At 49.2% G+C, this 5,783-nt stretch overlaps 1 long non-coding RNA gene and 1 pseudogene across 1 annotated transcript; one reads left to right on the forward strand and one right to left on the reverse strand.

Moving 5' to 3' along the window:
* Nucleotides 1-1,545: 1,545 nt before the first annotated feature.
* LOC119351646 lies at nt 1,546-3,512 on the reverse strand (annotated as a pseudogene).
* A 699-nt stretch (nt 3,513-4,211) lies between these two features.
* LOC119366089 lies at nt 4,212-4,836 on the forward strand. Its single transcript, XR_005175932.1, has 3 exons — nt 4,212-4,438; nt 4,517-4,617; nt 4,698-4,836. It is a non-coding gene; the product is annotated as an uncharacterized LOC119366089 (long non-coding RNA).
* Nucleotides 4,837-5,783: the final 947 nt, after the last annotated feature.

Here is a 5,783-nt window from a genome sequence, read left to right on the forward strand (position 1 = left end):
GGGGGGTGTTGAGTATATTGTGTACGTGTATATTTGTGTGTAGGGCCCACCTCCTGTTTCCTTTGTATAGTTGAGGTTGTGGCCCACCTCTGTACTTATATATACGTGCCTGGTGCACCGATCAATACATCGAGATTGCACAGCCCATATCTTGTCCTTCTACAGCTGTCGTCGCACGTTGTTGCTCACCGCCGATGGTTTGCCACCAAAAACTGCATCTCCTCTCCGTGTTGGTCGCTGCCGTGCGGCAGCAAGGATTGAATGTGGAGGAGGGGGAAGGAAGGAGGGTCGCCGGAGTTGCAAAACGGGGGCCATGCCCAGAAGTGAGCTCGTGTTTCATGTGGTGGTTCTGGAGGTGCTCGCAGGAGCGGGCTTGGAGCTGTTTCGTGGCAGCAAACTCATACGCGGTGGAGCAGGCAACGTCTTGGCCACTATGGGGAAGAAGAGACAGAGAGGAGGAGGCGAGATTGAGGAGGAGAGAAACAGTGGAGGGAGAGGATAAGATTGCGTGGGTGGATAAGAAGGAAGGACAGGGCGGTGCACGGGTCCCACGGGACACGTCATCACGAGAGGGCCAGGGAGCACTCGATCGTTCTTTCATCGTACGTGCCGCGTGTGACCGGCTCAATATTCGGCCGGCACACCGGCCACACACGTTTCCCGATAAATGGGTTGGCCGGTTGGAATTGCTCTAACGATTTTTCCTAATTTTATTTTTTTTCACTTGCAATGACAATTTACCGTAAGACAACGCGTGTAACTAGGGATCTTAACGGTAACTTCCGCGTGTCCCGTTTTTCTGCCACTTTTACCGGGACGTTTCTCGAGTGTTGGGCCTTTTTTTCCTCCTCTAAAAAAAAGAGTTAAAAGCACCGAAAGTCCTACAACTTACGCTGAATGTGATGGTTTGGTGCTAGAACTTGCATTTTGACCCTACCCCTACCTAGTCCTTGAACTTGCATCAAATGTGCAAATTTGGTCCTGACCAATCACAGAGCGACATGTGGACATGTGGGTGCCGACCCGGTCAGCGTGCGGCATTTTGCAAAGAGGCCCCTTCCTTTGGTTTGAATCTACCCGCAGGCCACGAAAACACCTAAATTAATTTTTAAAGGAGACAAACCCGCAGCTCACTCCCTCTCTGTTTGCCTGCATTTGTAACTGTGCTACGCCAGCTCGATCGATCGACAGAGCAATGCATTTGCGGATTTGAACAATGACAAGAGTGTGAATCATTTGCTCATTTGAATCAAGTTGACAGAACAACATCTTGTGATCTTTTTTCTTGCAAACAACCAAATCAGAATCAGATGCGCTAGCTACAACGGCCTTGAGGATTGAGAAGAAGAGCAAATCTCCAAATTTACAGTCAAGAGAGAAAAGAAAAGGAAGAACAGTCAATTGATTAGACCTTCTCATCAGCACCCCAAAGAACAAACCAAATCAGCTAAAAACCTAACAAAGCGCTATGCATCCATCATTGAGTCCCTAGTCTAGCTCGTCGCTTTCCATGCACGACCAAGCGCTCGATCGCCCGCCGTATCTTCAACCGGACGGATCACCCGCAGGGCCTGCTCGCCGCTCCACCGCTGCGGCGTCTGGAGTCGGCGTCGTCTTCCGGCCCAGGGTCGACGACCGGGACGACGACCTCGATGAGGATGAGTCCTTGCTGGCCGCCGACTCTTTCTTGTCCTTGAAGAACCCGAAGACCGGCCGCGAGCAGACTGGCACGTTGAGCACCACGGGGGCCACGTGGACGCCGGACGAGTAGGACCGGTTGACGGCGCAGGCCATGGACCGCGACCTGGCCGCGGCGTGGAGGCTGCATGGGGAGCTGCAGTTGCGCTCCAGGCCCTGCTGGAACACGATCTTGCCCAAGGAGTTCATGCGCGGGGATTCCACGGAGAGGCACCTCGACGCGTCCTGCCTGGGCGGCGACGGCCGCGCGGCTGGCGGTGGAGTGACGGTGGGAGGAGCGGACGAGGCGGAGGCGCGGAGGGTTGGGGTCGGCGGCGGAGTCGAGGGAGAAGCGCGGGTTGACGTCGTCGTGGTCGTGGCCGGAGGAGGACGAGGAGGAGGAGCGCGAGAAGCGGGAGGAGGCGAGCGAGAGCGAGGCCTCCGAGTCGGAGCTGTCGCGGAGAAGCGGCGCCGAGGCGAGGTCCGACGCGGTGCCCGTCGACATTCTCCCGGGAGTCTTCGCCAATGCGGCCGCTGGTGACGGCGACTGCGACTGCGACTGCGACTGCGAAGGCGTCCTCGGGCTCTGGGCGGCGGCCACCCTCTTGAGCCCGAGCAGCTCGTGCCACCGGCTCGAGCAGCTGGGCGCCTTGGGCGAGAACACGTGCTGGTCGGCAGCGCCAGCCGCCGCGCCGCCGCGGATCGGCTTGATCGGCTCCGGGGACGCCGGCATTGCCTCTAGCCGCGGCGGAGGTGGCGCGGCGGCAGGCTCCGGCTCTGGCGCAGCCGCGGCAGAAGCATCAGCCCGGCGGAGCGGTAGCAGCTTCCCATCAGCGAAGAGCTCGTCCGCGGGGAGCATGCTGGTGGTGCAGCCGCCCCCGCCAAGGCTGAACTCGAAGTCGATGAAGTCCTTGGAGATCGCGGGCGCGGCCACGACAGTCTCCTTTGAAAATTAATTCAGGTGTTTTCGTGTCCTGCGAGTAGATTCAAACCAAAGGTAGGGGCCTCTTTGCAAAATGACGTGCGCTGACCGGGTCGGCACTCACGCGTCCACATGTCGCTTTGTGATTGGGCAGGACCAAATTTGCACATTTGATGCAAGTTTAAGGACTGGATAAGGTTAAAATGCAAACCATCACGTTCAGCGCAAGTTGTAGGACTCCCGGTGCTTTTAACTCAAAAAACAAATCCCTCTCGGGGGACGGCGGCAGGAGCGGCGACGCCCCCTCTGCCTCGCTGCAGCCCCACAGCCGCCTCTCCAGCGACCTCGCCACTCGAGCACGCCCTTTTGCCGCTGACTGCTCGCCTCCTCCACCAACACTACCACTACCACCTTCACCTCCCCTCGGCCACGGAGGTCTGCAACCACAAATTCTGGCCACAAGCTACTGCAGGGCGACGGGGAATAGCTGACGCTGATGGCGCGCGGCACATGATGGCGATGCAGGTTGAGTTTCCACCTCTACACGGGCACTTCTGACTAGGTGAGGCCACCCTATTTCTCCCCCCGTCCACCCCTCCTTAATACACTACTTTTGTTCTTTCTCCATTATGTCATCCATCAAATTTGTCTATCCTATTTCTCCCTCCATTAGAATGTGCGAAAAAATAGATTGACATGCTGGCGTTGGAATTCTTTTCAAATTCGGAACCGTAGAATCAGCGAAGAAATTGACTAACACACTGCCATTCAGTTAGTTCTCTTTATTTCTATATCAACTAGCCTTTAACTGTCAAAAAAGGTTATACTGCTTAAATTTTGGTAGCATATCTATAACCATTCATTTCATAATCCAGTGTACCATCATTAGGTTGCCTCTGATGGAGGGCCCCATGTTAAGAAATCTGGAAAGACACACGTTTGATTTCAAGTTCACTGTTTCAATATGGGAACATTGAAGCTGTATGGTCTGAACTTCATCATGATCAATTCCAAAGTAAGGACGGTTCTGATTTTTCTGTCACAAGATTTGCTCTATCCATCGGTACACTTTAGATTTCCTTTATTTGCACGGGGGGTAAAGCAGAAGGATCGACACCAAAGGATAAAATGGCTATGTTTAAAGATACATTCCATGAAGTGGTCATCTATACAATTGAAGGCTACCAAATATTTAGAGTCAGACACAAATACAGAGCAGTTGATCATCCGTACAGAATTAGCTTCATTCATAAGACATTGGCCGAGCCAGTTGTTCCCGACCCGATGAATTTCCCTATTTTCTATTTCTCTCGCTATTCATGACGGTTTTGAACATTATGTTTATCTTTATTTTTTTCAGACATGGCTGCACTAATCAGTAGGGTAACATATGTTTTACCTCCTATTGGCTCTGTTCATGAGTCAAGGCATCAAATTTACATTACAGATGGACAGTATGTGATTTTTTCATACTTCTTTATTTGTTTCTTCGATGAAACATAATGAATTCTCAAATGAACACGTCTTTTCTGCAGAAAGTCCACAATTGCGGTGCTTTGGGGGGAATTTGTGGGATCATTTGATGGCGATGCATTGTGTGAATGGTCCAAAACTGAACCTGTCGTGTTACTTTTGTCGGAGTGATGGTGGACCATTATGCAGGCAATGATATTTTGTGCTTCCCTTTATGATAGTTGATCTTCCTTTTGCAACAACAAGACGAGTTCTTAGAATACATAATTAATTGAAATCTACAGGCACACTGGCTTTTAAAAACACCTCATCACCCAGGTGGCACATCAATGTTAACATCCCTGAGATGAAGGCCATGGTCGCAAGGTACTGTCCATATTTTGGATCTAATTATGACTTTTGTTTATTTGTATCCACTGATTGCTTATGGCAACCCATATGCAGAACAAGTGGCATGTCTTACCAAATTGAGCTGCGAAATATGGGACAGGGCCAACGGCAGGCAACTGAATCGACTGTTGCAGCTTTGGCAGCTGTTGACCCCAGTAAAGCCAATACCCACCTTACACTATCAATGCCTTCGTTTACATGCGCGCCTCTAACTTATAGTTCCATTACATCACAGACTCAATATTATAAGCTCGAAGATAAGAATCACTGAGGTTATCTCAACTACCGACTGGTGGTACATGGGATGCCAAATATGCTGGAGAAAATTACTAAAAGAGGGAAACATATACAGGTGCCATATATGCACTGAACCAACTCCGTTTCCAAGGTATGTTTTCTATGTATATGGTTTTGCAGTCAATTAAGAAAACTAGCATAATCAAATGAACATGCACCCATATTTGTAGGTACAAAATATGTGCACTAGCAGTAGTCAGTAGATTTGCTAGCCTACAGCAGTGAGATGGTGCAGAGCATCAGATATGCCATGTTCACATTGATTTTTCCTTCAATTCTAACTACTAGAAAGTTTTGGGCGTTTCCTTATGCAGAATCCATCTTATACCTTGCACTGTTGGCTCCCTTAGCTGGACATAATTAATCCCTGTGTTATACGGTGCCATAAATTTCAGAGAATCATGCTGGCTCACGTTGGTAAAAAAAAGTCTTCCCCTGTTTCATCACATAATTCGTACACAAATCATGGTGAGCTTATTGTTGGCACACTTCTATTGCCTTCAAAATACTATTTCTATGAAAATGGAAATGGTGTACCTTTTTTTTATTCAGAATGACGCATTCACCTGAGACTTATTAATGCTATATCCCCATAGGCAATAAATAATGTTAAGTCTCCAGTAGTGCCAATTATTTCTCCTATCCGTACCTCATTTTTGAGATGCACTTCCATGTTTGTGAGACCAATTCCATCAAGGTTTTAATTACCATGTCTGCCATTTATTGTACTTTGTTGAAACTTAGGGGAAAGGGGAAAGGATTCTTAAACTTTGGTTTGGCCAAATTTAGGAAACACCGATGTTTGGTTTCCAGTTCAGCGAAAAGGGCCAGTTCTGTTTTCTGGATTTGACAGAAATTCAATCACTTTTTGAGGAATTTGGCCAAAACAATTAAACTCTTATTTCCTTTTGGATCGAGTTGAGGTGTCACTATTTTTTCACTGAATGTAAATATGTCGGTCCTCACGGAAGTCACCGGAATTTTGGATTCTTTTGAATAAAGTTCCTTGGTAAAGAGCACTCTG

Source organism: Triticum dicoccoides, chromosome 1A (assembly GCF_002162155.2).
Source record: "Triticum dicoccoides isolate Atlit2015 ecotype Zavitan chromosome 1A, WEW_v2.0, whole genome shotgun sequence".
In the NCBI taxonomy this organism is placed as follows: Eukaryota; Viridiplantae; Streptophyta; class Magnoliopsida; order Poales; family Poaceae; genus Triticum; species Triticum dicoccoides.